The sequence below is a fragment of the Thermobia domestica genome, chromosome 11 (assembly GCF_964235325.1).
Source record: "Thermobia domestica chromosome 11, izTheDome1.hap1.1, whole genome shotgun sequence".
In the NCBI taxonomy this organism is placed as follows: domain Eukaryota; kingdom Metazoa; phylum Arthropoda; class Insecta; order Zygentoma; family Lepismatidae; genus Thermobia; species Thermobia domestica.
The window spans coordinates 102,788,392-102,801,401 of record NC_137464.1 but is presented as its reverse complement, the minus strand read 5'-3'; the positions used below and the strand labels follow the sequence as shown (position 1 = coordinate 102,801,401).

The following is a 13,010-nucleotide window of genomic DNA, read 5'->3' as shown; positions in this document are numbered from 1 at the left end:
CGGCACAGAAGTTCTATTGAACATCACTGCTTAATCCCAGATTTACACAATTATCCCCCCAAAAATATTTGAGACTCCAAATGTTCAAGTTTCGTTTTTAAAACATGTTTTAATATATATTTCATAGCGTATTTAATATAAGCTCTTTTTTATTAGTTATCGATGCTCAACCTGATAGGAATAATCTAATCATTTTCACCCACTTTACGTTATCAATTATTAATTGGCCTATTATTGACTTATTATTTAGGCCTAATTAAATCCCTTTTCTAATTCATTCCCGTTCTGCCTAAAGGTCCTCCAGTACTTTGTAGAAAATATTTTAAATGATCTTATCTTTAGACATAACGGGAATTCCTGTTATTCTACTTGTTTATTGAAAAAATGACTATTATACAGTTCTGTTATTAGTAGTCTTATTCATCTATTTTAGTAAAAATTAATGTAGTTAATAACTGCAAGAAAGTGGAAAATTGATTGACTCAGTTGTAAGAAAGCCGTTTAAGTTTGTAATTCAAACGCACACAAAACAAACTTACTTTGGTCTAAGTAAGTAAATCATTTGATAACAAAAATTCATTCGGATTTCCAGTAATTTATTTCGAACATACTAAGGCTCGCAATATTTGAAAGGTACTACAGTTTACATCTTCAAGATATGTTTGGTCATATATTAAGCAAACAATGCAAGAGGATGCATAAGGCGGCCCTTAAGAAAGAGTCTTAGTCTTCTACATCACAACTCATTTTTCCCCATCACCTTATCAGCTAATTTGTCTTCTATAAATAACTGCAATACAAAACATGAATATCACATAATGAAATACTAGTATGTTTTAATCAATTCAAAAGGTCAGATAATAGGGGAGGGAAAGGTACTTATAAGATTGTGTTTCAGTTTCGCACTTTTGAAGGTGGAAGGCTGGAATCACGTGTAATAGGCTTGGTGGTTTACGTAGATGCGGTTGCATACTGTTTACATTTAGAACAGTGATCATGATATCTTGTTTTAAATTCTGTTGGCTATATTAACTATATGTGGTATTTAGTATTGCTAGTATTTACATAGACAATATAAGTATACATGACATATTGCATGTAGTATAGACTCATGTATAGAAGACAAATCACATGATCAGGTGACGCCGGAAAAGAAGTTGTGATATAGAAAACAAATTCTATTTTATGGTGAGAGGTCGCATTATGCATCCTCTTGTATTGTTTGTTTAATATATGATCGAATATGTCTTAAGAATTTGAAGTATACCACTTTTTAAGTACTGCAAGCCTTAGCATTCTGGAGATGAACTACTGAAAAAAAACGAATAAAATTTTGTTGTGAAATGATTTGATATTAGATCGAAGTAAGTTTGTTTTATGTTCGTTTCAGTTACAAAGTAAAAGTCTTTCTTGTAAGAGAGTCAACCATTTTTTTTATTTTCCTACGGGTATTTAGAAAAATCACATTCATCTTTACTAAAGTAGATGTGAAAAGCACTGCTAATAGTAGGACTGTATCCTAGTTATTTATCCGAGAAGATCAAGTAGAATAACATCTAAAATTTATGATGAAACTTGAAAAAATACTTATTCTTCTTACCGAATCTGTTAGAATTACTAAAACAATCCCTAGAAAAAATATCTTCCTGCACAGAATTCCCCATATCGAAAGATTAGGCAGAACGGGAATTCCCGTTCTGCCTAAAGGTAAGATTATTTAAAATATTTTCTACAAACTGCTGGAGAATCTTTAAGCAGAACAGGAAGACACCCTCTTTTTTATTTGTCATTGATGTTCAACTGATAGAAATAATCTAATCATTTTTACTTATTTTAGATTGTCTAATATTTAATTGGTCCTCTACTGACCTATTATTTAGGCCTAATTAAATCCCTTTTCTATTAGTGATTGATGTTCAACTGATAGGAATAATCTAATTATTTTTACCTGCTTTACGTTATCAATTATTAATGTATATTATTGACCTATCTTTTAGGCCTAATTAAATCAATTTTTTATTAGTCATCGATACTCAACTGATAGTAATGACCTAACCATATTCACATATTTTAGGTTATCCATTATTTAATTGGCCTACTATTGAACCTATTATTTAGGCCTAATTACATCTCTTTTCTATTACTCATCGATGCTCAACTGATAGGAATAATCTAATCGTTTTCACACACTTTTGGATATCTACTTTTTGATTGGCCTACTATTGACTATTATTTAGGCCTAATTAAATCCCTTATTTATAGTCATCGCCTATTTATAGTTTATCCATTAACTGATAGGAATAACCTAATCGTTTTCACCAACGTTTGGTATTATTTAATTGGCCTATTATTGAATCTATTATTTAGGCCTAATTATTAATTTTGTTATTTCAGTAAGAACCAAATGCATAATTATGAATATACTGTAAATGTTTAGATACTTTATCTTCTGCTTTGATAAAGTGTGCTATCATAAATATAGTAGAAATAAGAAAATTAAATAGATTTCATAATTAGAAAGAATGATCATTTGTTGGTATTTTTTAAATCAAAATGTACCATTCGGATCGTGATTGATTGAATGGGAGTTATGTTTAAAATTACTAATTAAAATTTATGAATACAAGTAGTAAAACCCTTCTTGACGTCTTACTTATATGTTGGGAAATTTAGGAACAAATAATTGTAAATATGTGTTATGGCAGAAAACTTATGATAAGCTATAATTGTAATATTTGATTTCTTCTTTAAATCAACATTTTAAATATAATTGTGAAAACCTGTGTTTAATATTTTAAAAGTCTTCGAAAATAAGTTTTTTTCTTTTAAAAAAAAGTCATCCACAAAAATATTAAGGTATTTCGTTTAGTGTTGGTCACGCGGCGAGAACACTAGTTTATCCATGTCTTCGATCTAAAATGCTGTTTCAGTCAGTGATAAATCATACTATAAAAGCTATAAATTCATAAATTGTACCAACATAACGAAGAGTATTTATAAGCGTTAAAAGATACGCAAGTCTTTACACATTGTACTAGAATAATTAATATGGTTTAAATGCTGTTATAACACACCCATTGTAGACTTTTCATCATGCGGAAGGGTTATGATCACTTTCAGATTAAATTAAGGGGGCAAAACGGATATGTTTTGTACATAGATTTGCGGAAAGGGACGAGATAATGTTTTCAAGAACCAAGAGACGAGAAAGAATTTATCAAGAATCCAGATTTCTATAAAATAAAATAAAATACAGTACGAGACGAGAAAACTTTATTTTTCGTCTCGTCTCATCTAGTGGGAAACAATAATTTTGTCTGATTGATGAAAATGGTAACAACTGGAACCAAAGCGAATCTGCATATTCATGCGCAAGAAGTTTTTTTTATGTCCTACCAGCAACAGCAACAGTATTTATAAACGTAGATTCTAGGGTTAATTTCATTAACATTAACTAACAGTTTAGAAATAGAATCTCTTGTTGTCACATGTAAATAACATAGTCAATCATGTATTTACTACATGTAAAATATTTTTTGAGCTTAACATTTAAAGTTGCAAAATATTTGACTTTTTAGTGCTTCAGACTTCCTAAAACATTTTTGTTAGTTTTTTAATCATTATTTGTAGTTTAGTGCCACTTTTCCCACTTACTTAGAGTACGTGAGATGTGGACTTACAGCTTAATGCGAGATCCAAACTACGTGAGTTCACTAGGAATCGGATTTGGATCTCCAGCGGCAAAGGAAAGTACCGTATATTAATATATAACCGTGGAAAGAAGTCCTCTTTCTAAGAGTGTATATAACACAACGTTTGTAGGTTTAATATGAAAAAGAAATTCGAAAGTAGTTATTGTAAATTATCAATTTATTTTATTATAGCTTATATCAATTAACCACGCCCTACTGCGTGTTATTCTTATATATTTCTGGATGATTATTTTAAAATGTGTTCATATGAGAATTTTTTATTCAATTCAACTTTGGTAAAGAATCAGAAATACGTACTTTGGAGATAATTAAAATATAAGTTTGGTGCGAATAAAACGTTTGTATCAACGTCTAGTGGTAAGCACACCTCAGCAACACACCACGTGGATGAACTAAGGCCACTCATCACATGTTGCATCCAGCATACAGTCTGAAGTACCTAGACACTCAGAAATAATGCATTGTAGAACAAGGGCGTGTTGAAATCCCGTAAGTAAAAGTTAAAAGTAAATCCCGATAATAGTATATCCATAACATTTTCCCTAAAGGAAAATATTGTACACACCTCATACAACATAAATGGTTCACCCATCACGAGAGTCAATAGTCATAAAGATCTTGGAATTACTCTTGACACAAAACTAACTTTTACAGAACACATAAACGCTATCACTAAACAATCGATGCGTCTTCTAGGACTTTTGTACAGATTAAGAGAAATAAGGACCTCTCTTCTTTAGCAACGTTCTACAAGACAATAATTTCTCCTAAATTGAAATATTGTTCATCTATCTGGACAATGGCAGCTCCTACAAACCTATCCCGGCTAAATTCATTTCTCAATTTCTTCCTAGCAATAGTACGTTTCAAAGTACCTCTCACACGTGCGATGACAAAGGACGAATTATTACGAACACTAAATATTCAACTACCTGACACTCGTCATAAAATCAGTGATCTCAAATATCTGTACAAACTCACGAATGGCCAGATCAGATCCGAAACGTTACTCTCAGAATTGTATTTCCGAATTCCATTCAGATAAACTCGTAACATACATCTCTTTCATTTAATAAGACCTAGATTGTCAATAGTTCAACGCTCTCTGTTCTGCAGGCTTCCTAAGTTATACAATGAAATATCACATACACCCGTAGATTTATTCAATTCTGAAACTGCATATAACTCTGCACTACGACGTCATTTTAATGGATAAATTCTAGTCACTTATTGTCAGCCTTTCTTGCTATTACTTGATGTTGTTATTTACTACTACTACTACTACTACTACTATTATTATTATTATTATTATTATTATTATTATTATTATTATTATTATTATTATTATTATTATTATTATTATTATTATTATTATAATTATTATTAAGAATATTAATATTATCTTATGTTATCATCTCTTAGATTTGTTAGATATTCCAGTGTAAATTGGTGTTCAGCTGTGTCTGGAATTATGTTTGTAAATAAATAAATTAATTAAGTGCACCATGGGGAACACACACTTGTGTGTGATTTTGTTTTACGAATTCAAACTGGAACATTCCGCACGGCAGACCTCAAAAGCCATTAACAATGCATTTGGGTCAGGAATAGCGGATGATCGTACCATTCGCCGTTGTTTTGTCATCTTTCGTTCCGGTGACACAGCATTGCAAAGTAAGTCCCATGGACTGATGGACACTAACCAATATTATGTTCCCATCCGCTCCACAAAAACACCGTGGAAACGAAGCCTTTGAAAAATGTGTCATTGCAGACGAGTGGCACTATGGTAAGGTAAAAAAAAAAAAAATGGACTCATGAATTCACACCGACCAACAAAAGGAATGCAGTTCTTTGAGTAATAGGAAATGTTTTCATCATTGGATTGCCACTTACAATTAAAACTGGATCTGTTACAAGAATCCAAAACAGTCAGGACAATGATTTGATCGTGATCAACGTTGAGAACGGTTTCATAAATCACCTCTCCGGCCACAGAGAGTGTTGTTGTTGGTATATTGGTTCATGATGGAAGTGATCTATAATGTTTTTCTCAGGCGAGGAAAATATAGCACTGTAAATCGTTACAGTCCTGATTTCTATTAAATGCCTAGCACATTTGTCCGCAAGCATCCAGCAATGATTATAGATGGAGTGTCCTCATGTTGGACGATACTTTTTGCCCAAACGTCCCGCAAGAACGTTGCAGCAGAGTCTTCATGAATTGTAGTGTAAAACACATCCTCACCCACTGTATGTTTCTTCAACTGACTACCATCTCATCTGGCATCTTGGTGACTTCTAGGAAGAGATTATCTTCCTTGATAATTGGATGGTGAAAAATTCGATTAAGGTCTTCTTCGAATCCTTCTTTCGACTTCAAACTTCTTTCGAAACAGAATCCAAGCGTTGGCTTGAGCGATGGCAGTGTGTGGTTTTAGACGGCAAGTATTTTGATTAACCAGGTATTGTAGTTTTAACTTCTCTGACAATGAAATAACTCACCTGATATGACCATTTCATTCCAAACAACCTAATTGCAAGTGGCCTGCTTTTAATATGCAAGCCTTTTATTTTTATTTCCGCGAAGAAATTAAATGTCAACTGAGACCAGGGAAATCGTGAATTTATGTTTTTATTTAGTTCAAAATCTTTTGTCGTCCCGAGTTCTGTCGAGGAATTTGAAGCTTAAAAAGTACATAAAACCATAATCATGCCTCCTGTGCTGTATGGTTGCAAAACATGGTCGCTTACTCTGAAGGAAGAGAGTAGACTGAAAGTATTTGAGAATAAAATCCTGAGACGAATATTCAGACCTAAGAAAAAAGGGAATGGGGAATGGCGGAAACTTCATAACGAGGAACTACATAATTTAAACCGTTTACCGAACATTGTTACAGTCATCAAATCTAGGAGGCTCAGGTGGGTAGGTCATGTAATCAAAATGGAAGAAAGGAGGAGTGTTTTCAATGTTTTTACTGGAAATTCAATCGAAAACGTCCATTAGGAAGACCTAGGCGCAGATGGGAGGACAATATTAAGATGGATCTCGCAGAAATAAAAATATAAAGTAGAAACTGTATTCAGTTTGCTAAGGATAGAGTCAATGGAGAGCTTTCACGAACGCAACATAGAACCTCCGGGTTCCATAGGATATGGAGTTAGTTACTTTATTACTTTTATATAACAATGAAAATATACAAAATGTTAGTTTACAAAGAAACATGTTCAATATAGTTGTCAGATGATTACACAATTAGCTTAATCAATTATTTTCTAAATTTTATTAAATGCCTATAAGAGAGAATTTAACCAAAAGGTTTTAAGAATTTGATTTAAGTAATATACTTCAGATTAATTATATCAAATAAGATATATTTAATATGTAGCCTACAGTCTTGCTAAAAAATAAATCCTGGCCACCCATCTCCTTCTCGAAAGGCCCGTACTCTTATCTACAATAAAATCAATCAATCTGTTGGTTTTCTTTGGTCGAGTGTGATTTTTATTTAGAGCGAGAGTCCTAGAATATCCTACGTACAGCTACTAAAATATGGTCTTCTAAAGCAAGGTAGATAGCTAAGTTTTAGAACAAAGCTGTACATGTCTAACATTTTGTAGAAATTGGTTTTGTTTTACCAACAAAATAATAATAATAATAATAATAATAATAATAATAATAATAATAATAATAATAATAATAATAATAATAATAATAATAATAATAATAACAATAATAAAGCACTATTTAAGAAAAAAGTAACTGTTCTGCTGCAATTTTATTCTAGGGTACTTCACTGTGATGTAATCAATCCATAACGCAGAGAAAGTGAAATGAAGTAAGATATGGAAGTATCCATGGCTTCTTCGTTAACCATCAAAGATTGGTGCTTGGTGAGTTTCAATCAAAATTTTCTAAATTCTTTCATCGTAAGAATAGATGAAGCTCATCATTAAAGTTCTATCGGGGTGAAAAACAAGTCAGCTGCAACATTAAAACCTGTTAGTAACTAAACAAATTAGATTAAATTTTAAGTCATTTTCCCCTTAAAAAAATATGAGATTGTATGTGTTATTTTGTGTTTTAGAAAAACGGGATTGTATGTTGTACTGTCCATTATAGGTATGTACGATTGCTATATGGTGTATCATATTTTCCGTTATAGGAATATAGGATTGTTATATGGTGTATCATATTTTCCGTTATAAGTATATAGGATTGTTATATGTTGTATTTTCTGTTATATGAATATAGAATTTTATGTTGTGTTTTCTATTATAGGAATATAGATTTTTACTCGTATGTTGTATTTTAAGTTATAGGTATGTAGAATTGTATATGATACTTTCTGTTTTAAGAATACGCTATCTATTAAAATAAAATTTATCCTAAAATATACACTATTCATGCATTACATTATGACACTAGCAAGACGATAGTATACAGTATTGGAAGTGAGATATAGCTCAAAATTATGATCAACTTTAAAACTTTAATTTTTGGTTAATCATTATATTGTTCGAAGACAAGACATATATTAACAGATAGATCATATCGAGATGAAGAAAATGACATATTTAAAGATGAATTCTCATGTGTAGTTTTCGAGAAAATCGAAAGAAACGAATTTTAATGACATTTAAAAGTATGCCACTGCTGGAATAGTTTTTTTTTTAAATAATGTATATACTGCATAAGAAAAATATGAATCGTAGTCGTATGTTGTACTTATTATTTGATTTCTCCGAACAATTATATACTTACTACTTGTAAATAAATAAACCGAAGAACATAAAGTAAATCTATTAGTCCTGTAAATTTTAAAATGATCCAAATACGTCTTAGTGAAAAGTAATCTAAGCACTGAAAATATGGTTAGGTTAAGTATGATGTACTCATACAGCTGTTTCCAAAGAAATATACTACAACTAGAACTTACGACATAGTGGAAAGGTCAGGCATGGAGTATTTTCACCAGTATTTCCTACAATATTTGTTTCTGTTAGGTTTCAGAAGTGTGCCACATGTAGAGCTTTACGGTTAATGTAGCTCACAAAACGAGAAATTTCTCATATTATCTCGAAAACGAGACGAGCACAGACGAGAAATACATTTTGAAATTTGAGACGAGATGACAGAAGCAATAGTTTATCCAAGTCTTATATTTTAGTGTAACCTGATTCATGGTGAAAAACTGTAAATTGATAAAATGATTATACGAATATAATTAAGAGTATTTAAAGAAATGCAAGTCATTACACAATATACTTCAATAATAAATCATTTAAGTGTTGTTATATCACACTGTTTGTGAACTTGTCACGCGCAAAGTTCTGGTAACTTCTATTTGAAATTAGCAAAAAATAATAGCATTAGCAAAAGACATAAATTTTGCACATAAATTTACAAAACAAAACAAGTAAAGCTTTTTGAGCATCGAGACGAGATGAGAAGTAGACAACAATTTACAACACTAGCTGAGAAAATCTTAATTCTCGCCTCGTCTCTTCTCGTGGGCGTCTCGCCTCGTCTCTTCTCTAACGATACAATGTATTGGTCAACTATGAAATACTTCTACTACTATGATACTTCTTGCAACACTTGTTTCTAGTAGGGTACAAAGAAATGTGCTAAATACTCATATGAAACAACAAATGGGTCAAACATGACATACTTCCATCAATACTTCCGGCAACGTTATTTCCGGTAGTTACAAAGAAATGTGCTACATATAGAAACCGAAATGAAATCTTTGAGTTTTACGTTCCACTGTTATGCCGGTTAGGCTAAAGGAGACGGTGATGATGAATAATGAATGAAATAGTGGAATGAAAAAAGTGGGAGGAAACGGGAGAACCCCGAGAAAACCCACGCACACGGTGTTTGTCCACCACAAAGTTCACTTGGCGGGGACTGGGATCGAACCGGGGACATTATCAGTGGAGGATATAGAATTTCATCAACAGGAAGTCAAACTCTACATCTCATATCCTCTCAGATGATTGTCGTATGTAGTAAATGTTCATTTTCCATAATGCAAAGAGCGTTCAGTAAGTTTTGCACAGATGGGTAAAATATGTGCAAATGATGATGAAATTTTAGGTAAACATACTTTGATGCTTTTGTTTTGAAATGATAATAATTGTTCCCTTTCCTACTGTTTACAGGTAAACCACACAATGAACAGTAAAATGGACATCAGGACTCGGTAACGGTTCGATGATGGAATTCCTGTTCAAAACTGGTGATGAATCAGCCACATCAATTGATAGGAAGTTGCTTCCAGTAATTAGGGGTCACACATTTAATCGCATCAGTATCCAACGTTGGTTACAGCGGCTTAAAAAACCTAGACTTTCCAGATCAGGTCAGAAAATTGGGTAAGGAATCTTATTGTTTCTTACGAAGTGTTCTCCAGATCAAGAGATAGGCGCTGTAAGGTGATGTCCACCATGACAATGCCAAGCCTCACACAACCATGATCACCATGACACTGTAGAAAATCATGAAAATGGGCTCGTCATGTCTCTCATGTCGTCTGTCTATGTCGTCTCTCAGCTTTTCGATAGTCCAGACTTGGCTCCTTCGGATTTTTTCCTCTCTGAAAGTAAACATGCGAGGAAAAGCATTCGACAGTAACAAGGCTCATATTTTTTGTATGAAACAATGGTGTAAAATTCACACCTGAATTTTGCAAAAGTGCATTCAAGGCGTGGAAATAACGTTGGACAAAATGAATCACAGCAGATGGAAGCTAGATTGAGTTACATGGCCTCTTGTAGCCAAAGGATCAAAGTATGTTCACCTAAACTTTCATTATCATTAGATATGCAACTAATAACAATATTATAACCATCTGTCCAAAACTTATTAAACGTACTTTGTATCTTGCTTAAAGTGGTACAGGATTAAATACTGATACCCTCTTACGTACGCTACTGAATAGAGTAGCCTAAGGAGAGAAATGTAGGCCTGTTTTTTGTTTGTTTGTTTTTTTTAATATCTAAAACATGAAAATTTATTGAATAAATAGATCAAGTAAAGAAAACTGAGGAAGAGCATTGCGTGAAAATAAATAATAATAATTCTATACCTAGTATTATATTTTTATTTATCTACTATCACTATATTATTTGGAACTTAACATGGAATATTTGAAACTTTCTAGTTTTATCGCAATCAAAATTATTAGATTATTAGATTCATCTGCTCTGTCTGGTGAAATTCGAGCTCAATATACTCACACATGTATCTGATAAATAATGTTATTTAAATTATAACGAAAGACAAGAATTAAAAATATACTTAAATAAGGGCTTCTGGAAATTTCCTAAGAGACAAAAGAAAAACAGAAATTTAGTTTTTTGTATTATTAGCTGAAATGGCCGTTCTTGGCACGGGGAACATAGGAACCTGGCGCGTCACTATTTATCTCACTGACCTCGAAAAGTATGGGTTGAACATTAATATAAGTTGTTTTCCATTATTATTACATGTCACCCCCAACACTCACCTCTTTTTACCTCTATGCTGATGAGGGATAATCGGCATTGAGGGTGATACTATTCATCTCAGGGGCCTCACAAAATATGGATTCGACATTAATATCGGTCATTTTCGATTCTTTTTACACGTCAGCCCCTGTCCACCCTTCTAGGGGTGTTAGGAGTGCCTTACAAGACACAGAGTTTATTACTATTCATCTCAGCAACCTCGAAAACTATGAGTTCGGCATATATTTCGAATAAGCTTATATATATATATATATATATATATATATATATATATATATATATATATATATATATGTTGCTTTCGATTATTTTTACATGTCATCCCTTCCCTAGGAGTGTCTTATTTTCTATCCATAGCACCTCTTTTTAAGATTGTGTGTACACCAGGTTTTGATTGAAATTGCTCCAGACATGTTTGAGTTATACAAACACGCACAAATTTTCATATATATATATATATATATATATATATATATATATATATATTAAATATATATATATATATATATATATATATATATATATATATATATAGATAGATAGATAGATAGATAGATAGATAGATAGATAGATAGATAGATAGATAGATAGATAAATAAATTTTTTCTGCGCGGTTTTGTAATCCATCTCTGCTTGGAGACGACATAATGTAATGGGGAATTGGGAATTGGCTGCAGCATAAGATTTGATCTTGAATGATGGTCTACAGGCCACTTGCATATGCGTAAATAGAAGGGGGTCAGGGTTGGTCAGGCCATCCTACAACACTAATGGCTACTCTAGAATTAAAGGTGTCATCGTTGAAGGTTTTTTTCTTTTTTTCAATTCTCAGTAGTAAGATGCCATGGATCCCCAATCAAAATATCCTAGCTACATCAATACACATCTTCCAATTGCATTGGATCGTGGTTTGGGGCTAGCGATTATATTGGGTCCTGCTTCTATCTTTAGTATTCTTAGTGTTTATCGTAACCAACGATACAAGAATTCAGCCTGTTTCGTCCCTAAAACAGGTTGTCATAGTTATGTCTCGTCTCAGAAAGTGAATTTTGTTTGTATTGGAAGAGCTTTGTCTCGTCTCGCCTCGACTTAGTGTTGCATAAAGACGTAAAACACAAGCACTCATACGCAAATTCAAATTATACATGAATTTTGTTTGTAGGTTGTAAGACTAAAACCTTGAGTTCAAGAAGAAATGTTGACACGGAAAGATGTGCTGGACAAGAAAAGAAAAGTACCTGCTTAAAAAAGGGCATTTAAGCATTGATTTCCTTCGTACTGAGGAGTGATTGTCAACGTGGGTGTTAACGCCCTCCAGGGGATGTTCTCTCTTCCAAACTAGAGACTGGAACAAAAAAGGGGCGATTCTGAAACGATAAACTATTTAGACCCTAGGGGGCGTTTTGAGATTTCATGACCTGTTAGATTTCTTTCTGTTATTCGAAAACTATTATGCATTTTACAAATTATGAAATGTTTAGACATATTTACACATAATAATGTAGATTCTCAAGGCTGATTTAAGATTTAAAAGCCTATTTATGTGTGTCTTAGACTGTTTCGGCCAAATCTTATGTTCAATTGTTTGCACGAATGGATTGGGTTACGATGTCGGAGAACGCTCAGGACTATCACATTTCCTGGAGGGGGCGCTAAGCTCAGAAAGGTTGAGAAGCACTGTATAAAATGTTAATTTTTTTTTCCAGTTTCAGAAAAGAATACTTTTCCATTTTATATTCTTAATTGTAGCTATCTTAATAGGACAAGAAGTATTTTGTAAAA

The 13,010-nt window shown here is 32.5% G+C and overlaps 1 protein-coding gene across 45 annotated transcripts in view; it reads left to right on the top strand.

Moving 5' to 3' along the window:
* The window catches only part of LOC145664324 (uncharacterized), a 1,583,153-nt gene that overhangs the window by 1,006,612 nt on the left and 563,531 nt on the right, over window positions 1-13,010 (top strand). For 40 of the 45 annotated variants that reach the window (XM_081730946.1, XM_081730945.1, XM_081730944.1 and 37 more), the window contains 2 exons: window positions 7,502-7,607; window positions 9,882-10,094. The exons of 3 other annotated variants lie outside the window; for them this stretch is intronic. The gene's annotated coding sequence lies outside the window, so the exon portion shown is untranslated. The remainder of the gene's footprint in view (window positions 1-7,501; window positions 7,608-9,881; window positions 10,095-13,010) is intronic. 2 more of the 45 variants (XM_081730907.1, XM_081730896.1) reach the window with 1 other exon arrangement.